Source organism: Schistosoma haematobium, chromosome 5 (assembly GCF_000699445.3).
Source record: "Schistosoma haematobium chromosome 5, whole genome shotgun sequence".
In the NCBI taxonomy this organism is placed as follows: domain Eukaryota; kingdom Metazoa; phylum Platyhelminthes; class Trematoda; order Strigeidida; family Schistosomatidae; genus Schistosoma; species Schistosoma haematobium.
The window spans coordinates 20,583,516-20,609,426 of record NC_067200.1 but is presented as its reverse complement, the minus strand read 5'-3'; the positions used below and the strand labels follow the sequence as shown (position 1 = coordinate 20,609,426).

At 34.9% G+C, this 25,911-nt stretch overlaps 1 protein-coding gene across 1 annotated transcript in view; it reads right to left on the bottom strand.

Moving 5' to 3' along the window:
• The window catches only part of MS3_00009354 (uncharacterized protein), a 61,107-nt gene extending 46,049 nt beyond the window's left edge, over nt 1-15,058 (bottom strand). The window contains exon 1 of the mRNA XM_051217719.1: nt 14,041-15,058. The gene's annotated coding sequence lies outside the window, so the exon portion shown is untranslated. The remainder of the gene's footprint in view (nt 1-14,040) is intronic.
• Nucleotides 15,059-25,911: the final 10,853 nt, after the last annotated feature.

Genomic DNA, 25,911 nt, shown 5'->3' with positions numbered 1-25,911 from the left:
GGACTGATGCCACGTTTTGGTTTGGCCGCCCCTAACTTTCTTCCAACCATACCGAACACCGGTCAGCATTGCACGTCGTGGTAATCGGTGTTCGGGCATACGTAACACGTGGCTCAACCATTTCAGCTGATGAAGATTTACAACCTCATTAACTGACTAACATATCTATTTTATGGATCATGAAACAGTGGGTTTTTCTTTTCTTTTCAAACGACCTTAATATCTACATTGATCCGAATCAAGAGTGATTTAAACAAATCAGAGTAAGGAAACAAGAAAAACGATGGGTCAATACTATTAATTAAGTTAGAATATTCTAATTACATTGTTATATGTTAATCCCATACGATTAAAAGTTGTTCATGTGCCAGTTAATGAGATATTATTAAAAATAGGGAATGTGTTCTAATGAAATAAAGGTTAGAAGAGATCAAGGACAATAAGATTATAGATTAAAATATATTACTTTACTAATGAACTAATCAGACTTAAAATTCAAAACTCATTAAAGAAAGAACACTTTTCGATACTGTCTTTAGTTATAAGGAGTATAAGTAAAGATGGATGATATTAGCTAATAGTGGAATGGCGGATCCGTGTTTCGTCCTATTTGAGACTCGTCAGTTGGAGGTACCTGTCATATCTCAAAGTTGATTCTCGTTCTGAAACTCGAACCTCAAACGCCATCACGTTAACTAGTTAGCTACTGAGTCCTGATAGTCACTTGCTTGTGCAATGGGGTTAAGTTTAAATCCATTCAGTATTATTTAATTCGAATAGTTCCACTGATTTTTCGGACGGCAATTGACCGGTCTTTTATTGGCATATGTGCCTCCTATGCGTATATGTGCCTCGATAGTGCTTTTAGTCAAAAGGATTATAAGCAGCGATGCACCTGCATTTCAGAGTTGATGTTCACTTCATCTATATTCACCATTTATCTTTGCTTGGAATGCTAGTGAATTAAGAAAATATTGAGGCAATACACATAGAAAGCATATATGCCAATAAAAGACCGATCAAGTGCCGTCCGAAAAATCAATGGGAATATTCAAGTACTACAATACCAAATGAAATTAAAGTTCACCCCATTGCACAAGCAAGTCGTTATCGGGACTCAGTAGCCAACTAGTTAACATGATGGTGTTTGAAGCGAACGGTACGAGGTCCGAGTCTCGGAATGAACATTAATTCTGAGATGCAGGTACATTCAACTGATGAGTTCCAAATAGGACGAAACACGCATCTGTCATTTCACTACTAGCTAATACCATCCATCTTAACTTATAATCTATGTGATTGAAGACATTATCTATACAATCTCATAAGATGCACATATAACAATATGAAACTGATCAATTGTAGTCTTAAACATCAATGAAAAGATTCAAACAAACAACACTAAGTGAATTTAAAACTTCACCCTATTGAACAAGCAAGTAGCTATCAGGATTCAGAAGCTAAGTAGATAACGTGATGGAGTTTGAAGCGAACGGTATTGTGTTCGAATCTTAGAGTAAAAATCAACTCTGTGATATAGGTACATCCAACCGATGAGTCTCAAATAAGATGAAATAGACTTCAATTGACAACATTTAAAATTGATAAACATGCAAAGTCTATTAGTTTGCCATAGAAAGAAGTGATACAATTTCTATCGTTCAAATGAATCTAATAACTAACTTTCTATTCTAGTCTTAACTCTATACATTTTTTGGGTAAATCCAGTAAATTAATAAACTATTATCGTTTATATTCCGATTGAATGAAAAATTGTAACGAGGCTATAATTTATAGACGTACCAATCAGATATAAAATAATGGATTGAGATCATGAACCGATTGATGTTAGACCACCTTTGGAAACCTAGAAGCACTAGACGACCGTCTCGTCCTATTGTGTGACTCCTGATCAGCGCGCGTCCACGATCCCGCTCGCGGGATCCAAACGCAGGGCCTTCGGTCTTGCTCGCGAACGCTTAACCTACTGGACCACTGAGACGGCATCCATTGTACCGAGGTTGACACCTGTTCCTACCCGACATGGATTAGCTCCACTGATCACGGCTTCTCACTAGAACTCCGAGAATTCCCTCACGAAGCTAGTCATTAGTGAGCACATGTTGATTACTAGTATAGGTATAGATATAAGATAGTAGATCTTGGATTTCAGCATGAAACTCAATCATCCATTTGACTAAATAAAGTTTCAGCATCTTAACTCATATCAGTTCGAGACAATTAAAGCTAGACCACCACCATGGAAAACCTGAAAGCATTGGATGGTCATTTTGTCCTATTGTGAGACTTCTCAGCAATGTCAATTCACGATCCCAACCTTTGAGATTCATTACCCTATTCTGTAAAGATTTAAAATGCTGTAAAATTGACAAATACATAGAACATCTAAAAATGTTGTATAGATACACTAAAGTTCATTGAACTTTTGCTATAATTAAATTAAAGACTCAAAGTTTTAAATATTATTCCTGAAAATTGTTTACTTCCGGTTGTAGAGTATAGTTTAGATTGATTTTTATCAAAGAGCTATTATAATTATTATTTGAATAGTTGAATTCATGAGTCAATTGAAACTAGATCACTAAAGAAAACCTAAAAGTACTAGATGATTGTTTCATCCTAGTATAAAACTTCTTCAGCAGTGCTTATTCACGATCTTGCTCCACGAAATCCGAACTCGGAATCTATCGGTCTTGGTCTCGCACGTGAATGCTTAACTTCTAGACTACTGAGCCGGTCGGCATCTAACGATGTTAATGTTTAACTTCAATCAGGTTTTTCACGATGGCTAAGCTTCAATTGGCTCATGAATTCAATTACTACAATCATCACAAAACCCCTCTCTGATTATTATTTTTTTAGTTTTTTTGTCAGTCATTAATAATGATGTTTTTGAATACTGTAATAAAACAGTTGAGTGTCTTGTGTCTTCAGCGATATTTCTTCTCAACAGTTTAATGTGTGATGCTCTAAACACATAAAATGGTTTTTGAAAGGTAATCAAAGGTGATTCCATGACATTCATATTGATTGATGCCCCCAAATGCCCTGGAACGGCCGAGAATGCTCTCACATGGCCACGTGCATACAACTGCTGCCAGGGACGTCCTACTCACTGTCTTCTCACGACATTACTGTTATTTACGGAATTGATAAGACGAAAACTGAATATCCAGCGCTTTAACAGGGTTGGTGGATATGGAGGATCTACCTAGGGCAGTTGGAATACCTTGATTCCAAACCAATGATGTACATGGGCTCCAGGATCCTGGAAGAACAAATGGTGTATAAACAATTTGTTGGTCACCGGCTACCATGGGACTACATCTCCCGACGTTGCTCCAATGTCTTGTCGATAAGACCTTTAGGTCGCAGGTTCCGGGTGTGGCCCCCTAAGAAAACAACCTATTTCGGTTTGGGCACCCGAGCAGTATCCCAGCCCTTATATAAATCGAGTGATTTTTGTGGCACATATACATTTAGTGCCTCTTTATACCAATATTTATGTGTTTAAATAAATATAGAATATTGATTTAATGATAAAACTCTTTACATGATTGTTATATCTAGTGCTCAGATTCTTAATATACCGCGTAAATCTTGAGCACTCGAACTCTGGAATCGTCCAAGTTGCAAACGAGAAGACAAAAGACAAATGAAAGGAATGCTATTCCAAAACAGAGTCATTTATAGTACAGAACTGTCAGGTATTTATAGTTTTTAGTAAAAATTAAACCATTATTATAGTCCTTCAGTTCACATACAAGTATTTATTAGCTTTTGTCTAATAGGGAAGTTACACATATGGATTCTTGAATATTCTTCCAAAAGATGATTGGATGGGATATCTTCGACTGTTTCTGAGTATTTTGGAACTTCCTTGAGTTCACCTGTGAGTCGTCCTCATCATGATTGTCAAGTATTCACTGAAATGTTTTAGATTTTCAATGTAAACAGAAACATATATCCTCTGTTTGTTTCAATAGTTCACAAGAAAGAGGTATTTCTAATTAATCTAAAAATTTTATGAAGATTGTTGAATTCTGTGATTTTCATTATATAAACCGATTTTAGGCAGACAATATCTAAAACTAATAAGCATTCAACAAATGTTTCATTTTTGTATAAGACTCCTGGATTCAAATTTCGCGGGCCAGGGTCTTGGATGCACATCGCTAAGGAGTCCCATACTGAGACGAAACGGCCGTCTAGTACTTTTAGGTTTTCCATGGCGGTCTAGCTCCAATTGACTCATGATTTCAACTATTAAACATTATTATTATTACTGTTATCATTATTATCTTGATTGATAAGATGAAATTCTCCTACTATGCATTTTAAACCTACAATATTTCGTTATTTTGTTATATTACTATTATACTGACTATGATTTGACACTTTACTCCAAGTCATTCTGAACTTTATTGAATGACCTTTCTAATTTGTGAATAACACAATTTTGAAGTAAACATGTTGTAACAGAAACAAACATATTTACAAGTGATTGATCACTAGGTGGTGATCAGTGTCATGTATGTAAGGGTCCTTCTTGATACAGAATGCTGTTGATCAAGTTTTAATGTGGCCAGTAGCCTAGGTGACTCAGGATTGCGTTTAATATGTTGACATAAAGTGGTGGTTGTAGGTAATCGACAGGAAACCGTGAACCTAGGTTTGCAACATGATTGTTAGCATCCGATTTGTACTAAGAAGGCCTTGATATACATTACATTTATCACCACCTAGTAATCAAACAATTGTAAATACATATCAGTCCTACAGGAGGTCAGTCGCGGCCTGTATAGTTAAGTGGTAACGTCCCTGACTGTGAAGCTGGGTGATATGGCGTCGAATCCACCAAGGAGCATCAGTTCCCTCAGGAATAATACAGGTAAACCTTACTGATGACTGCAAAGTAACACGAAACATAGGCTTCCTGTTGACTACCTCCAACTATCATCTTATCTCAAGATAAGTTGTATGTTTTGGATAGTTATGTGAGAATTCGTAGAAATCTACAAGCTTTTTTATGTTCTGGGATGTGGAATAGCATTTAATGATACATCACTCTATCATTGATTATTCTGGCTTTTGAGCAGATCATCTAATCCATTCTTTTTGAGTCCTTATGTCTATACACATTTGACCATGTCAGTTATCCGTTTGTCGATTTTATTGTTTAGATGAATGAGAGTGAGATACCGATGGTCATGGGTTTGAATCCCTTGTGCAGGATCATAGTTGCGTACTGCTGAGAAGTAACACTTAAGGACGAAACAGCCGTCTAGAACTGAGAACTTAACACTAGGACCAAACTACCATCAAGTGTTCACAGGTTTTAATGTTGGTGTAGCTAAGATCAGTTACTAAGTTAAAATATTCATTATCCGATTGTTACTATCACCTTTACGTTTTTTATTTCTATAATACCACAATACACATTATCAAAAATGATTTTGTTGAAAAGATAGTTCTTTTCATTCAATTCTCTTTATCCTTTTTAAAGTAACATAATAGATGGCCTTGATAAAGTTTAGCAATTAGTATAAGTTTCATCATTTACTTCTCCTAATCACATTTTCCGTGTACTCGAATATGACAAGACCTCTCTCTGGGGATACCGCCTATCTCAAGCCCGGATAAAGGAGGAGGGTTGAACATGAGGTTAGTGACCCCATCCCATAGAAAACTAACTCGCTAACAAAAAACGCTTAATTATATTAATCACTCGCTTATCCCATTCATTTATAAATTAAACATGTGTACGTTTTGGAAAGTATTCGTTGTTGTATTCCACTTTGTATGTTACATGCAACATTACGTCTAGTAAACATTTTACTCATTAATACAAATCAGTAAGTTTATGGAAAGAAACTATATGAAATCAATGCAATTTGTATTGGTTGTTTGAATCTTCTCATTAAGTTCGAGTTCCGAGGATACACATCAACTATGAAATGCAAATGTATCTAGGATAACGAATTCGAAATACGAGTAAACGATCATCTTAGATTTCACTACTAACCATCATCCATCTTCACTTATCATGTTTGTGAATGAAGGCAATATCGAGGCAATACGCACAGGATGCACATATGCCAATAACAGACTAATCAATTGCAATCGTTAAAATCAATTGGAAGATTCAAGTAAACAATACCACATGAATTTAACACATAACCCGATTTCACAACCAAGTGTCTATCAGGTCTCAGTAACTAAGTTGATAATGCAATAACATATAAAGAAGCGAACACTACTGAGTTCGAATCCCAGAGTGAATATCAAGCCTGAGATGCAGATATACTCAGCTAAGGAATCTTAAATAAGACTAACCAATCGTCTTACATTCCATGACTAGTTACCATTCATCTTTGTGTTGTTTGTTGTTGTTTTAATGAAATCAATTCAGTAATATTCTACAATATAATTGACAAGAAGATTCCATCAAATGAATTGATTACGTCCTAATAGAAATGGCTTATACTTATTTGTACTTAAGTATATTTACTTATGTACATATTCTATGATAAAACTGACATTGTATATTATTAGCTTAATACAAATGGGACGAGTATATTTCATAATCCCTTACTATGATTATTATTATTATTATTATTATTATTATTATTATTATTAGTCTTGACAGTAAAGCAATTCTCCTGGTAATAATCGTACTATTCTTTCAAGGGCATTTACTTGAGATCACTGGATGTATTTCTTTTTCTTATTTACCATCACCCCTACATGCACCTCCACGCCCACCACCACTGCCACCACCACCAACACATCACCCCTTCAAATTGTAGTAAAATATACACTTGAATATAAATAATAATAAATTGATGGTGGTAGAGTGATCTATTTCTTTATTCTATTCCATTGGTACCTCAAATTTATATCTGTGTTCTATATAATAATAATAATAATAATAATAATCAGAATCAGAATCAGAATTATACCTTTAGGCTATGAATCAATCGATATTTCTATTGAATTACATAATTCTTATCCATCTTGATTAAAGTTTTGTTTGTTTGTTTGTTTGCTTCCCTTCTCTCTCTTGTACAATTCTGAGGATTATGTAAGTAATAAAGTAGTAAGTATATCCACATGGGAATCCAAAAAAAAACAGAAAAAGTAACAAACTATTTTCTCGGTAGTCCATTCAAATTAGTTCACTCATAATCCTGTTTTGATTTTTGTCTTACTGAAGAAGAAGAAGAAGAAGAAGAAGAAAACGAAAATTTCGTTCAAGGTCACAATTTTGTTGTTCCGATTCTGTTTTCCTCTTTCACTCTCATTCGGTTAAATCAAGGAAAAGGAGTATGAAGATTATTTTCTTTTTGTTTTTGGTGCTTATAGACGTAACGGCCGTTAGGTCTTATTATGGGACTCCTGAGAAGTGAGTATCCATGATATCACATCGGGAGATCTGAACCCAGAACTTATCAGTCACTCGCGCGATCGATTAACCATTAGAACACTCAGCCGGCATTGAACAGTGTTAATGTCTAAATTCAACTAATCCGCGTATTTGAGCGACACATTCACCAATTCTCTTCAGTGAGTTACTATCTTAGAACAGACCCGGCCTTCCAGTGCTTCCAGGTTTTCCATGTTGATCTAGCTTCAATTGACTGATGATCTCAACTATGAAAATTACTATAATATCTACGGAAAACGTCCAAGCAACTCTACGTTATAACTTTTCGTCTATAAGCACCAAAAACAAAAAGAAAATAATCTTCATACTCCTTTTCCTTGATTTAACCGAATGAGAGTGAAAGAGGAAAACAGAATCGGAACAACAAAATTGTGACCTTGAACGAAATTTTCGTTTTCTTCTTCTTCTTCTTCTTCTTCTTCTTCAGTAAGACAAAAATCAAAACAGGATTATGAGTGAACTAATTTGAATGGACTACCGAGAAAATAGTTTGTTACTTTTTCTGTTTTTTTTTGGATTCCCATGTGGATATACTTACTACTTTATTACTTACATAATCCTCAGAATTGTACAAGAGAGAGAAGGGAAGCAAACAAACAAACAAACAAAACTTTAATCAAGATGGATAAGAATTATGTAATTCAATAGAAATATCGATTGATTCATAGCCTAAAGGTATAATTCTGATTCTGATTCTGATTATTATTATTATTATTATTATTATTATTATAGAACACAGATATAAATTTGAGGTACCAATGGAATAGAATAAAGAAATAGATCACTCTACCACCATCAATTTATTATTATTTATATTCAAGTGTATATTTTACTACAATTTGAAGGGGTGATGTGTTGGTGGTGGTGGCAGTGGTGGTGGGCGTGGAGGTGCATGTAGGGGTGATGGTAAATAAGAAAAGAAATACATCCAGTGATCTCAAGTAAATGCCCTTGAAAGAATAGTACGATTATTACCAGGAGAATTGCTTTACTGTCAAGACTAATAATAATAATAATAATAATAATAATAATAATAATAATAATAATAATAATAATCATAGTAAGGATTATGAAATATACTCGTCCCATTTGTATTAAGCTAATAATATACAATGTCAGTTTTATCATAGAATATGTACATAAGTAAATATACTTAAGTACAAATAAGTATAAGCCATTTCTATTAGGACGTAATCAATTCATTTGATGGAATCTTCTTGTCAATTATATTGTAGAATATTACTGAATTGATTTCATTAAAACAACAACAAACAACACAAAGATGAATGGTAACTAGTCATGGAATGTAAGACGATTGGTTAGTCTTATTTAAGATTCCTTAGCTGAGTATATCTGCATCTCAGGCTTGATATTCACTCTGGGATTCGAACTCAGTAGTGTTCGCTTCTTTATATGTTATTGCATTATCAACTTAGTTACTGAGACCTGATAGACACTTGGTTGTGAAATCGGGTTATGTGTTAAATTCATGTGGTATTGTTTACTTGAATCTTCCAATTGATTTTAACGATTGCAATTGATTAGTCTGTTATTGGCATATGTGCATCCTGTGCGTATTGCCTCGATATTGCCTTCATTCACAAACATGATAAGTGAAGATGGATGATGGTTAGTAGTGAAATCTAAGATGATCGTTTACTCGTATTTCGAATTCGTTATCCTAGATACATTTGCATTTCATAGTTGATGTGTATCCTCGGAACTCGAACTTAATGAGAAGATTCAAACAACCAATACAAATTGCATTGATTTCATATAGTTTCTTTCCATAAACTTACTGATTTGTATTAATGAGTAAAATGTTTACTAGACGTAATGTTGCATGTAACATACAAAGTGGAATACAACAACGAATACTTTCCAAAACGTACACATGTTTAATTTATAAATGAATGGGATAAGCGAGTGATTAATATAATTAAGCGTTTTTTGTTAGCGAGTTAGTTTTCTATGGGATGGGGTCACTAACCTCATGTTCAACTCTCCTTCTTTATCCAGGTTTGGGTCCAGCTGTAGTCACAAAAGGTCTCCAGAATGATTTCCAATATAAACTACTTAATCTGCTTTTATGGTATTTAACTTATTATGGAAAGATTTTTCAGTCGGAATTTTCATAGATTGTACTTCTTAGTGCTCATGGTTAAGCAACCACTTGAAAACTAGAAGTCGATGATGAATAGGTGTTTGTTCCCAGTTTGAAACTCCTTAGTTGTCTGTGTTCATGACATCACGAGTTAATGTTGAATTCAGGAGCTTCAATCTCGATCGTAGTGGCTTAACATCTAGATCACTGAGGCAGTATTCATTTGTTTGTATGTTTAACTTTAAATAATTCGTAATGTTGTGAAACCATATTTCCAATATAGTTGATGGGCAGCTGACTTACACTCAACATAGCTGGACGCCAGTGGTCACGGTTTCCCACTAGAATTATGGAGTTGCCTTTCAAAGTTAGTCACTAGAGAACACATGATTCATTAACATGAGCATTTATCCGATTTATTTTAATTTCATAGATGGTATTGTGTTGCGTGCTACTTATTTTGACATAAGTAGTAGATGATGTTAGTTGTGAACAGAAGGTCTGGAAGCAGAGAGACAAGACCATCGAATAGTAAAGAATGGAAACAGAATGCAATTTGTATGAAAATGCAAGAACAATGAAGTCTGAGTCATTTTGAGACAATTGATGGACAGTTTGCAAATTACGTATTTACTATTTGATTGTTAGATGTTATTAACAAGTCCTGTAATTTTGTGCCAGGTACATTTGATTGTTCCCACTGGAGTTCGTGTTCACTACACTTACATCTGTTACTCCCAGTGGGGAATAGACCGCCGACCAGTATTCTCCAAACCACTCTATCCTAGACCTCCCTTTGTAGTCCCATACAATTGTTGTCCATTCTTTTCATGTCTGTCTCCATTTCTCGGCGTAATGTGTTCTTTGTTCTTCCTTTTCTCCTTTGACCTTGCCTTGGTGGTTACAGGTGAGAGTTTTCCTTGTGACACAGTCCGGTGCTTACCTCAATATGCGTCCTATCCACTTACAGAGCTTCTTCCTGACCTCCTCCTCCTCTGAGATCTGGTTTGTTCTCTCTCAAAGTAGGTTGTTACTGATAGTGCCTGGCCGACGGATGCGAAGTATTTTGACATTGGTTTTGGTTGACAGTTGTTTTGAGTTCCAGATGTTCTTCATTTATAGATATGCTACTCTTGCTTTGTTGATTCGCGCCTTCACATCTTCATCAGGCTCCAGGTGGAGGTGTGTCACAAACATATGTATTTTTGTTATATGTACACCGTTGTTCGGCTTCAATTTCTTTCTTATTCAATATCGAATCTGTTCTTCAATTTATTGGTGAAGAATTGTGTATGTCCCTTACAGTAATATAAAGTTTCCAACAGATCCTATTCGTTTTAAAATAATTCCAATGATTTATAATAAGAAATTATCTTAGTATGAACTCAACAGATTTCAAGTTACATCATTGAAGCCAGGTTAGTTCCCGATACTTACTTATGTCATCGGTACAGTTAGGTAAAACTATGGAGAGAAATGCTAAAGTAATAGATACAGTCTTATCAATGATGGTGAAGTAATATCAGGCAGTGAGAGAATGATTCAAGAAGAAAGAGCGAATAGTATATGAGTCCAATATCTGATAGATAGGCCAAGGCACTGAACCCATTTACATCATTATGATTGATGATGAACCATGTCACCCAACATCTCTGATCATCGGTTACGATACTTCATGAATTAATAGTCTGAATTTATCGACATTTAATGACTTTATGGATTAATGCCACTTTATGATTTGGCCCCACCTAGTTTCCTTCTAAACTAACATTTAACCAGCAGACATCAGGTGTCGAGATTGGCGGTTGTTGTGTTTAAATAATTATCAGTATACTTACAACATCTTATGAAGTTTAAAGCCACATATCGACCTCTACAATAAGTAGGTTGAAAAACGTATATAGGACGTTATATATATGAAATTCATTAGATAGTAAGGACTATAAGAAGTAACATTGTGGTGTATGCTACTGATATTGACAGATATAAGTAGTATGTATCATCAGTCGAAAATGAAATGCCCGGCAGTAGAAGGTTAAGATGGAAGAAAAGTAAATGAGGAATTAGAATGATTGCTGCGGAAACGAAAGAAAATGAAGTCTAAGACAATTGATGAATATTTTGCAAATGAAGAATTTATTTTATAGTTCTCAGATTTTATTAATACATTCTATAATTTTGTATTCGAATACATCTGGGTGTTCTTGATTACTACAACATGATTTGATTATCTTATTTATGTGATCTCAAATTCTGTTAAAGATTAGTCAGTCAGTTATTCGGCTACAACGTAGGAACAGGCACATACATGCATCGGTCAAGGTTGCCATACCGCATTAGCACAAGATGAGCATCGAATTCATAGAAGTAGTTACTTCAATGGTGGTAATATATAAAAGAAAGATTGCAATAAGGATATAGTACAAGAGGAAAGAATTAGTTTGTGGAAAGCAAGATATGAAGCGATTTTAATCTCTTAGTTTAAAGGAAGACACAGAGTGTATACACCGACACCATGTGATCGACTCTGAGTCATGTCACACACAGTCTAAAACCATTGGTTACGATAGCCATATGGACCCCAACCAAGTAGTCTGCATCTACCAACATGGCTTAGACTAGAATTAAGTGACCTTATGGACTGATGCCACGTTTTGGTTTCTTCCAAAAATCTCCAACACTAGTCGGCATTACGCGTCGTTATAATCGGTGTTCAGGCATACGCAACACGTGACCTAACCATTTCAGTCGTTGAAGATTCACAACCTCACCAACTGATTTACCATTATTCCTTAATACCCTGCGTCGAACCTCACTATTACTTACCCGATGATTCTAGCAGACGAGAGCAATATTTCTAAGGCATTTGTTGTCAAACACCAATATCTATAATCAGATTAGCTAATTTTGAAATTTAAGATGAGGATAATGTTTTCCTTTCTTTTTTTAATTAGAGAAGTTTATTCCAGCAAAACTACAAAGTATGTACAAACCAATCAGATTTAAAGATGATGAGTCTTGGATTTTGACATTGAACTAACGAAACATTTTGAGAATTAGTTCAAGTTACAAGTTAACAAAATATATTCAGTTTATATTATTTAAACTAATGGATTCAATGACAAATAAAAAAGAAATTGGATGAAATAGACTGTAATAAATGTGATTGAAATACAATATCGGATCATTTGGTCACATTTTTCATTTATATTCACACTATAATTAAATTCATGAGTCGATTAAAGCTTGATCATCATGGAAAACCTAGAAGCATTGGACGGCAAGATCGTGGATGCTCACGGCTGAGAAGTTCCATACTAGGAAGAAACGGCCATCCAATCAATCTAGGTTTTCAATGATGGTCCTGTTTAGATCGACTCATGAAATCAACTTTTAAATTAATAAAATCGTCACGAAATCCCCCTTCTGATAATAATCATCATGTACCCACTTGTGACTGTCTTCATGAAGTATTCTCTGCAGTTCTAGTAAGAAACTGTGACTAATGGAGTTCGACTAAGAGGTCTGTTGTGATATAATAACTCACTGAAGACAATAATATATTCACATTAATCAATGATCAAACGTTACAATACACTCCTATAATAATACATTTAAGTTAGTTGATAATCTTCAAATACTAATAAAAACTAAATCTATGAACCAATAAAAAGGAGTATAATCAAATCTAAGATTTGTGAAATGACCAATCACATTATTTGTGCAAATATTAGATAGTATAATTAAACAAAAATAACCAGTCAGATTGTATGTGCGTCAATAAAAAAATGTTGTTCGGATAGATAGGTAGTCTATAGTACTTCTCATACTACTCGAATCTAACCTTTCAGTTTTATATTTTCACGAAGAACCATTGTCAACTAATGAATTATTAGCAATGAATTCATTCAATAACTTACTGGTTCATGTTAGGTATTTGTGTATCATTAATCGTATTATACATAATAAGTAGGATTACAATAAGGAAGTGAATATGAATACATACATAAATATAATGTTGAAATTAACCGGGGTTGAGGAAAGCTAGGTCTCTACTGTCAGAGAAGTCATACTCACTGCCTTCTCACGACATTACTGTTGTTTACGGAATTAAGAGGATGAAAAGTGAATGTCCGGAGCTTCAAACGGGTTGGTGGATATAGATGATCCACCTAGGGGGATTCGAAAGGATCATAAAGAAACAAATGGCGTATGAACCAATTATTGGTCACCGGCTACCATAGGACTGCATCTTCTTACGTTATTCCACTGGTTTGGAGATCAGACCCTTATGTCAAAGGCTCCAAGTGTTAAACTTCTTAAGAAAACAACCTGCCCACACAAGTGACTTGTGTGGCACATTATTTAAATAAATCAATAGATAACCTAGTAACATAGGACAACATTGTCTTTAACATGAAAGATTATACTATTTTCTCAAACAATTTCAAAATGTACAGTTACTTACCAATTTCTTCAAAAGATTTTTATTTCTTTTAATGATGTAATATTTTTATCCAAAGAATTCACAAGCAACAACGACAACTACTACAAAAGATGATTGTTAACTGCACACACATATATAAACAAAATAAATAAATAAACAAATAATCGATATGTTTATGTTTATTTTCACGCACACACACACACACAAACTGATCGCCAATAATGAATAATCAACGAAAAGTAATGTTCATTAATCAATTTTTTTTGTTTGGTTGGTTACAGGATTATAATGTTTTATTAATTATGTAATGAAATGTTAAATGAACTTTTGTAAGTTTAATGTAGTCTGTATAGTCATATTATTGAATGATGAGTATAGTATAGTACGGTTAGTATGGTGTAGTATAGTGTGGTATAGTACAGTATGGTATGGTTAGTATAGTATAGTATGGTATAGTATAGTGTAGTATCTAAACCTTGTTGACAAACTGACAGAAGAAATAAATAAATAAAATCACATATGTATTAGTAAAACATAATTTTATCTTCTATACTGACCCACTCTATGAATTGAATCAGTCACCAAAAAAAAGATTTCTTTTTCCTTATTTTCTTTTGATTAAGAATTAGATTTAACCAACTGGATTTAGTTAATTTTAATATCATTCACATAGAATATTATTGGTCTTATATAAGCATATCTAATATAAAAGTTAGACATATATATGTATATACTTATGCACATTATTTGTATCTGTGCTCATTCAACTGTAATACACCCCTCCTCCAGCTAATCGTTGGGAAACGGAGATAATATAATAACAGTAGTGATAAAAATTATTATTATTACACATAATATGGATATTGAGTAAATGATAGACTGTATTATTCGCTAAGGCTTAGTTTATGTCGGTTAGACCATGAGTGAGTACAAACACATATACATCATATATTTAGTTCCCTATATGTTTATATATATATATATCCGCCTAAGTGTGTTACTATGACATTATGATATACATATGATTTCAATATTTATGTCTTAATAATCTATAAATTGACTATACAAGATGAACATCTTGATGAATGATTGTTTTTCTTCCTTTATTCATTTTGAACAAAATTTGATTTTATTCTAGATGAATACTACTACTAACATTATTAGTAGTACTAGTCTTCTGTTTATTCAACTAAAGAAGTAGAATAGTTTACATTGAATGAGAACAACATACACACAGTATACAACAAACAAATATACAAAACATAGAGTAGGGATAACTTATGTATATAGGTGATTGTATGTTGTTGTTTTGTTTTTGTAATAAGAAGTTATATTGGTTATGAGATAGACAGATAAAACATTGGAAATGAAAATAAAAACAAATTATGTAATCATTTCAATGACTAACATGAATAGAATAACAGCATTAAAACAATAATAAGATTTACAATTGATTGATCACTAGGTGGGAATCAATTTTATGTATTTCAGGTCCTTCTTAGTGTAGATTGAGTACTATCGAACACATTTTGTAATGTGGTCAGCAGTCTAAGTGACTCGAGGTTGTATGCACTATGTTGAGATAAGATGGTGGTTAGAGATATTTAACAGGAAACACTGAACCTACGTTTTGTGCTGCTTGACACTCAACAGCAAGGTGTACCTGTTTTCGTGAGGGATTTGATGCTCTCGGATGGATTCAGTCCAGTGCCACCTAGCTTCACAGTCAGAGATGTTACCACTGATCTATCCAGGCCACTACTAATCTCTTATAGGACTAGGATGTATCTACAATTAAATTGATCACTAGATGGTGATAAATGTCGTGTATATCAGGTCCTTCTTAGTACAGATCAAGTCCTATTGAACAAGTTGCAATGTGGTCATCAGTCTAAGAGACTGGAACTATGTTGAGATAAGATTATGGTTGGAAGTAGTCAACAGATTTACTAATAATACCATCTGTGTTAATTTCGATCTGGACGATTTTACTTGATTAATTATGGGGAAATGTTGATTTTTGTGCAACAAAACCTCAGAATCGACATAGATGTACTTACATTTGGATGTAAAATAAGCGATTGATTATCACCATCCTGGAATGTAGATGTAATGCAAAGTTGACAAAAAATGAAACTGTATTTTATGTGTAAAGATGGGTGGTAGCTGACAGTGGAATCCAGGATACTTGTTTCATCCTATTTAGGACTCTTCAACTGGATCAACATGCATCCCAGAATTGATGTTCACTCCGGCACTTAAGGTAATATCAAGGTAATTCGAACAAGATGCACATATTGCCAATAACAAACTGATCAATTTCATTCCTAAACATCAGTGAGGAGATACAAACAAACAATTAAAAATATATTTTATGGTTTAAATTAAGAACTGACTATACTTAGATAATTATTGAAGACTGGGAAACACTGAATAACTCTCTAGTCCTAGGGGGAGCACATGATTGTGAAGTCTAAAACTAAGATCAAAAGACTGTCTAGAGCTTATTACTTTTTAATGGTTGTCTAATTTAAAGCCAATTCGTAATATTGAACCTTTAAATTTGTAGGTGGTATAGAATGTCTCATGGATAAAGCGATTCAGGAGCGTTCCTGAAAGTGGGATCGACTAAAGAACTTTCAAAAAATAGTAGATATGCGGACAATATTTTCAATCTAATCTAAACCAATTCAACACCGTTTACGAAAAAGTCAAAATGGAAAGGATTGAAAATCTTTTTTATCTCATGATGAGTATGATGATTTCAGACTAATAAGCTAATTTTGATCTCAATCAAAAACCTAATTATTACCACATACTCACTAGTGACTAGCTTCGTGAGGGAATTCTCTATTCTATTGAGAAGCCGTGACCAGTGGAGCTAATCCATATCAAGTAGAGACAGGTATCTACCTCAGTACAATGGAAGATGATCGCGCAATTTCGTGGATTAGTTGAGATTAAACATTAACACCATTGGATGCCGGCTCAGTGGTCTAGAGGTTAAGCGATCACGCGCGAGACTGATAGATCCTGGGTTCGAATCTCGCGAGACGAGGTCGGGGACGCGCACTGGTCAGGAGTCACACAATAGAACGAAACGGTCGTCCAGTGCTTCCAGGTTTTCAATGGTGGTCTAACATCAATCGGTTCGTGATCTCAAGCAAAAACTTAGTAATCTCCACATCCCTATACTGATGATTTTGAATGGTAATAATAATAACGAAAATCATGATAATAAATGGCTCTATTTAAATTCGTAACGGTTTAAATTATTTTAAATGAGTAGTTGCCTAGACTTAGTCGCAAAATGGATTAAGGATTGAAGTGAAAATTACAGAGTTCAAGTCCCGAAATGAACATCAACTATGATGAAGGTACATCTAGCTTTATCCCAAATATAATAGAACATACATCCTGGGTTCAATTATTTGAAATTTCTATCTCCTTCAAATACAGATTTTTATTTGACTGTATATTCAAAAGACAGAACAGTTGACACAAAGAAACCGAAATCCCACAAATGAACATGTCACTACTTAATATAAAATTACCAACTAAAGGTGTAATGAACGACAAAACAAGTGGAGACTATCAAACATTTCTGAACACAAAATTACAGGATCTCTTAGTCAACTCTAAGAACCATACAGTAAATAATTCGTCTGAAACATGTCAATCAATTGTCTCAGACTTTATTGTTCCTTCATTTCCACAGCAATCATTCACTGTTCTCATCCTCGTTTGTTTTGGTTTGTTTTTATTTTCTTAACATTCTGCCTCCAGACATTTCATATACTACTTATATCTGTTGATATCAGTAGCACATAATACAAAGGAAACCAGTGAACCACTACATTACTATAAAACTGATGAGAAAATGTTTTCCATTAGTTACAGACTAGTCAGTAATGTATCTGTAAGAAATTACAAAAGGTTACATGTTACAGAAAAATACAAGTCCCCTTTAAAACTTTACATAAGTTTTTTTTAACTAGTTTCAACTAACGTATAACCTGAATTAACAGTGTAAGCAATGATGGATAGTGGCTAGCAGTGGAATCCAGTTTGACACGCATTTCGTCCTACTCGGGACTCGTCAGCTGGATGTACCTGCACCTCAAAGTTGATGTTCACTCTGAGACTCGAACCCAGTACCATTCACTTCAAATGCCATCGCGTGAGCCACTTAGCTACTGAGTCCTGATAGCCACTTGCTTGTGCAATGGGGTGAAGTTTAAATTCACTTGGTATTATTTACCTTGTATCTTCTCACTGAGCTGACGAGTTTCAAATAGGACGAAACGCGCGTCCTGGATTCCACTGCTAGCCACTATCCATCATTGCTTACAAAAAGCTTGTGAATTAAGGCAATATCAAGACATACGCACAGTATCCGCATATACCAATAACAGACTGATCAATTGAAGTCTTAAACATCAATGGAAAGATACATGCCAAATAATGCCAAGTGAATTTAAATTAACAGTGTCTCATCAACTTCCTCCAATCATTTATTATGATATTCATGTTTCATTATGAGTATGATACCATTCATTCAATTAAAAATTATCAACTTTATTTTTTAAAGGTCATATTTACTGTTCAATTAACCTGGTATAACAATGACTTGTAATTATCAATGGCAAGGTTGGATGGACTTGATAGTTTCAAATAAATTGAGTATTGGTTGAAAAGTTATTTATTTACTCTGATAAAGTGGTTTATATTAAGTCACGAAACATCAGAAATACAATTTTTCCACTCATTAAGATATAATAAAATTATATTTCACTAGTTGAGAACATGAGTCAATTGAAGCTAGACCATCATAGGAAACCTGAAAACACTGGACGGTCGTTTCGTCCTAGTATGAAACTTTTCAGCAATACTCATCCACGATCCCGCTTCGCGAGATTCGAACCTAGGACCTATCAGTATCGTGCGTGAACCATTCGATTCCAGCTCGGTAGTCTATAGGTTAAGCTTTGGCACGCGAAAACGCAGGTCCACAGTTCCAGTCTCGCTTGCAGGATCGTGTCTAAGCATTTGTAAAGAGTCCCATACTAGAACAAAACGGCCGCCCAGTGCTTCCAGGTTTTTAATGGTGGTCTAGCCTAAATCGACCCATCAATTCAATTGTTAAAATCATAACTTTAATGTATAATCACTAATTAAGTCGATTATTGTGTGCATTTATTCCATTTATCATAAGCTTTCGGTTGTTGTACAACTTATTACTCTTAAATTGTTGTCAGTCGATTATCTACAATCTCCTCTATTCATAGTCATTTTTGGCTTGTTCGTGTATGGTTGTTATTTTTCATTTTCCGATGTAATGCGGTTCCGGCATGACTGTATATAAACCGCTTCTGTTTGAAATAGAAATGTATTAAAGGTTGGTTGATGACTTCAGAACTCAAGATCAAGACATAGAGGGAAGCTTTAGAATAGTAGACCAACAGGGACCTGGCTGTCAGATCAAGGTCAATAGTGCTGATCAAGCGTGTAACTGAACAAATCAGAGACAATAAGTCTCAGATTAGGAGTAGGATCCTGACTACTAACGTGATATTCAGTCTCGGAATAGACTGACAGGGCTTAAAACGGGATGGTGGATACAGACGGTCTACCTAGGTGAGTTGGATAAACCTTATTCCAAAGTAATGTTAAACATAGTCTCTATGATCTTGATGGAATAAATAGTGTATGAGCCATATGAACCCGTTAGCGAGAGCAGTTCTGCTATATGTTAGTGATAACTGACCCCTCCTAGGATTGAGGATGCTGAGCAACCGATTGTATTTGATCACAGTTATCACCAAAGGATTGCTCTCATCTGATATTAATACTCTTTTAGTAAATCTGTGTATTGGCAGTGTATACCCAGTTATATGTCACCACGCTAAAATAGCGGCTTTGGTGGCTTGTCCGTGTGTTATGAATGTCACTCCGAAGACTCTCACATTTAACACTGTTTAGCGATGGTAGAACTGAGTGGAGATATGTAGAGTTGGACAGTTTATGATATATGGGATAGATATGGAAAATAGTTGTAGAGAACTGATATCTATCAGTCCATCAAGACAAACTGATTACGGTTCTGAAGGTTATGCAATTCATTAAGTCGGAATATCATCAGATACGGCTATTGACGATTCATTTGTATATTCTTATTATACACATCATAAAACTGAGATGAGTTTCCAATATGGGTGGGTTTGAATCCCACGAGGCGAGATCGTGGATGCGTACTTCTGAAGAGTTTCATACTACGACAAAACGGTTATCTAGTGCTTCCAGATTTTCCATATTGATCGAACTTTCATTAACTCATGATCTCAACTATTGAAATTATTAAAATCTTTACAAACTCTCTTCTGATAAACTGAATTTCTGATCAAATTAAATTAGATACATTGGTCTGGATTCTTTTTTTGGCAATATCGATTGAAAATGTCTAAAAAGGTTAAAAGAATCAGTAAAAGGGCTTGGTAACTAAAAGAAAGAAAGAAAGAAAAAATTGTTCTGTCAATATTTACTTAAATGTAATTTCCATTAAATTAACATTTAGTATATCCGGTTTATTTACTGCTTATTGTAAACTTAAAGTATCATAATTGTAGTTTATAATGGATTGGAATAAAACTCTCTTTTGTAACTTTTCATTTAACATGACCGATACTTACTTACTTACGCCTGTTACTCCTCGTGAAGGAGCATAGGTCACTCACCAGCATTCTCCATCTAACCCTGTCGTGGACAATCCTTTCCAGCTCCTACAAGTTTTTATTCATCCTCTTCATATCTGCTTCTATTTCTCAACGTAATGGGTTCTTTGGACTTCCACTTTTCCGTTTACCTTCAGGATTCCTAGTTAGAGCTTGCCTCGTGATACAGTTTGATGATTTGCGTAATGTATTTCCTATCCATTTCCGTCGTCTTTTCCTATTTTCCTCTTTAGCTAGAAGCTGGTTTGTTCTCTACCACAAAAGGCTGTTGCTGATGGTATCTGGCCAATGGATGTTGAGTATCTTGCGTAAACAACTATTTATAAATACTTGTATCTTCTTGATGATGGTTGTAATAGTTCTCCAAGTTTCAGCTCCATACAGTAGAACTGCCTAGACGTTCTTATTGAAGATTCTAACTCCGCCTGTAGCTCTTCTAGAGTTACTGGGGGCCCCACGCCCGGGTAAAGGAGGATAGTTGGGCATGGCCTTAGCGACCCGATCCCGTAGAAAACTAACTCGCTAAAAAAACGCTAACCAGCATGACCGATAGCTCAACTGTAATTGAATCAATAGAGTATTTTGTGAAGAGACGGTTATTTTGAATACGAAAACATCACAAAGATGGTCTTATGAAGTAAATGAAATGTCAATGTAATTATTCTGAAATTCAAGTTATTACAGAAATTGAAAGTCAGTCAGTCAGTAACAACGAAGAACTTCGTAATGTACGTGCATCAGTTCGAATTGCCACATCACATTAGTACACAAAAACAATTATCCATTCAAATCCCATAATGATAGAGGTAGTAAGAGTATAAGCAGTAATCGGAAAGATTAGAATTTGAAGAACACATAGAGTCGATGCACCTGCGCCATTGCGACCGATTTTGAGCCATGTCATTCAAGGTCTCTAACCATCGGTTGCTATCATCTCGCGGTTATCAACCAGGTAGTCTACACCTACCAACATGACTCAGTCCACTTGTCAGTAACTTCATGGACTTATGCCATGTTTTGGTCTGGCCGCCCCTAGCTTTCATCCAACCTACTCCTACACCATAAAACATCGCGCGTCGAGGCAGTTGGTGGTTGGGTATACGAAGATGAATAGAATAACTATCTTGTATTCTATCACTTTTAATAAATTATCTAAATGATATAGGACAAAATGCCCATCCTGGATCCCATTATTAGCTACTATTCATCATTGTCAAGTGATATCAGTTCTCTAGGGAATACTAATTTATACCAACAGTATGTATTACTGATCACTGACAAGTGGACTAAGCCATTTTAGTAGGTGTAGACTACCTGGTTGATAACCGCGAGATGATAGCAACCGATGGTTAGAGACCTTGAATGACATGGCTCAAAATCGGTCGCAATGGCGCAGGTGCATCGACTCTTTGTGTTCTTCAAATTCTAATCTTTCCGATTACTGCTTATACTTTTACTACCTCTACCACTATGGAATTTGAGTAGACAACTGTGTCTCTGTACTAATGTGATGTGGCAATTCGAACTGATGTACGTACGTACAAAGTTCTACATTGTTACTGACTGACTGATTACTGATCACTTGTAAAATCTATCATAACTATTGATTAAAACTTTGAAGTTTACTCACATTGTATATCATAACGCATAAAAATAAATCAATCGACAAGGTTAATTTAAGGGTTCATTGTTTAGAATGAAATGATTATTGGAACCAGTCAACAGATTGTTAGCTCTATTCCTTTTTCTTATACTTTAAATCATAGTCTGATTTTAATGAAACGAGTATTGAAAACAAAGAGCCATTGAAAAGTCAGTTCATTCAATTATGAGACTTCTCTAAGTGGGTGATGCATATCAATTATCACATCAAGAATCTAACCCAAGACCTTCAAGTCTTTTTTTTTCTCTAAACGTTTCTCATTTAAAACTACTATGTCAGAATCCAATTATGATCATGTATAACTAATCAATTCTCTATATATTGTTATTAGTGACTACCTCATAGGCAACATGGTTGAACACCACTGGTCATTGATTCTTGTTAGAACTTAGGAAGCATCATTATTTATTGGTATAGATGTTTGCTGTTTATCGTGAGTTGATTGAAATTAGAAATGTAGGACACTACATGTCAATTCAGTGGTATAATTCGTCATGGAACTTGTAAGTCTTACTTTCGACTCTTAGGTGTGTTGTGGTGTTCATTGCCGTTAAGAAGTCACACACTAAGATGATACATCTTTCCAATATTTCTTGATTTTGACCAGTTTCCTTATCTAAATTCAATATATGATGTGAACTATAATACTGAACAATCTTCTATAAACCCTTTATACTTAGTCTATTCTCCATTTGTATTCATTCTTCACTCAAGTTGATGGTTCCTAATGTAACTCATTGTAATAATGAAAAATATTGTCATTGTGATGTTTAGACAAAATAGACAAGGTAGAAGGTTCAGGTTATCTGCGAAAACCAAAGCGTGTAGTTGTATTCAACCTGTTCATTTTATTTCGCGCTTTCCCTCAGATGACGAAGTCTTAACAATTCAGTCAACCAACAAAAGAGATAGAAGGGACGAGAGCAAACAGACTTGTCTGACTCCGGTCCTCACTTGGAATGAACCTATCCTCTATGCACCACTTTACAGTGTAGTCCGTCATATGAATTCTCTATGATGTTGACGATTTTCCCAGGTACACCATGATGTCAAAGAAGGTTCATATAAGAAGAAGTAACACCTATTAAGAAGTGGTGGTTGTATAATATAATCAAGATTATCAAAAAATCTTCAAGTATGTTAAGTAATACTTCATCAATGGTATGGTGTTATTTCAATGTAATGAAAGTTTTCATGTACTGGATAAAATAGGTTACATCATTCAGTAACATAACCAAACATCGTCAAGAGCTTACTTTATATAAGAGTTTTGGAAGTAATAACAACTAATAAACGATAAAATAAAGGTTAGAGATAACTGTCGACTTAATTAACAAGAAGAAGAAACTAATGCTTAGCACTTACAATTTGTAGAATTCAAAAGATTGCTAAGACTGTGGAAGAATTAGGGATTGAATATGAGTCTTCCATAGAATAAGGTCGGGTTGGAAATGTTGAATTGCTATAGCATCAATTATATAGAGATTCTTCATCCAAAGATTTCTTTAAGCCAGTTCGTTTTTTTTTTACTTTGTAGAGGATTTTGAACGAAGATTCACGCGATGTGGTGTGACCCAAATTGACCATGTGTTTAAGAACTATGCTATGCACATTGTCGGATTCTTTCTCAGAATCAAGGAAGTTGGTGTACAGTGATGATTTTCATCCAAATGATTGTTCAACAAAAAACTCAGTGTAGCGGTTTGGTCTATACTCAACCGATTCTAACGAAATCCGGCCTGTTGATCTCGAAGCTGAAAGTCTACTGAATCTTTCGTCCAGTTCAGTAATACTGTTAAAAAGTTTTCCTGGTATCTCTAATAGTTAGTTCACAGATTTACCTAGATCTTTTTCCTTTGGTACCTTGATGAGACATCATTTTTTCCAATCTGTCAGCATTTGTGCCGCCTCGCAAATCTCCTGAATAGAACACGGAGCATGTTTACAGTTACTTCTGTCTGACTTCAGTGCTTCAGCTGGTGTATTACCAGGTCTTACTGACTTCTTATTCTTGATTTGTCTGATGACCGTCCTGATTTCTTTGATCGTTGGCGGAGTAACATCTATAGGAAGGTTTATGTATGTTGATTCGATGTTCAGTGGATACAATGGAGGTGGTGTATTCAAGAACTCTTCAGAGTGGTCTACCTACTTGTTCTACGATTCTTGGATCTCACGGATCGGTTAGCTTCCTCTGTTCTAAACTTATCGTTCTAGTTTACAATATTTCCCTGCTAGTTTCTTCGTTGTTTCATCTAGTTGATTCATATTTCCTTCTCATGCAGCTTTTTCCGCTATCACTGTTAGATCTTCCACATATTTCTACTTTCCAGCTCTAATACTCTTTCTCAGTTTCTTGTTTACTTCTGTGTATACGGTATATATGTATTTGTTTATCTCACTAAACATAATTTTTGTATTCCCCTCTCCTTGTTAGTCCATACAAAAACTACTCACTTCATTTATTTGAGGTATCAATGATAACATACTTAATAGAGGAGATAACTCATGTGAAATTGATAATTCAACTTAATTAGATTATTCATTATTATTTCTTGTTTTCGAGTTTGTTTGTTTGTTTTTCAAAATAAAAAGAAAGATAAATAAGTAAATAAACAAAGAAATGAAGAAAAACAACAACAAAACAAGACCTGTAAACAATTCATTAACATCAGATATAAGATGATGTTTGGAAATAATCAACAAGAAACCGTGGAATTAACTTACGTACAAATTGGTACTCGTCGGCAAGGAGTACCTGCATTATTCTTGAACGAACTGATACTCCATAACGGATTCGACCACGTGTCACTCAGTTTCACAGTCAGAGATGTTACCACTGATCTATCCAGGCCACTACTGATCTCTTATAGGATTGAGATGTATTTACAAGTAAATTGATCACTAGGTGGTGATCAATGCCATGTATTTAAGGTCCTTCTTACTACAGATCGAATGCTATCGATCAAGTTGCAATGTGGTCATCAGTCTAAGTGACTCGACATTGCGTGAACCATGTTGAGAAAAGATGGAGGTTGGTGGTAGTCAACAGGAAACCCTCAACCCGGGTTTCGTGCTATTTGACACTCGTCAGCAAAGTGTACCTGTATTATTCTTAATGGAACTGATGCTCCCTGACGGATTCGATAACATGACATATCGGTCTGTTGTGAAATAGCAACTCACTAATGACAATAGTGGATGCGTCACTCAACTTCGTGGATTGCTTGATGTTAGACATGAACACCACTAGATGCCGGCTCAGTGGTCTAGAGGTTAAGTGATTGCACGCGAGACTGATAGATCCTCGGTTCGCATCTCGCGAGGCGAGGTCGTGAACGCGCACTGCTCAGCAGTCACACAATAGGACGAAACGGCCGTCCAGTGCTTCCGAGTGCTGATCTGGCTTTAATTGACTCATGAACTCAACTATTAAATTCTATAGAAGCTATCGTAAATAAATGCATTCAAACAGATTGATGAATTCAGTATCTTTTG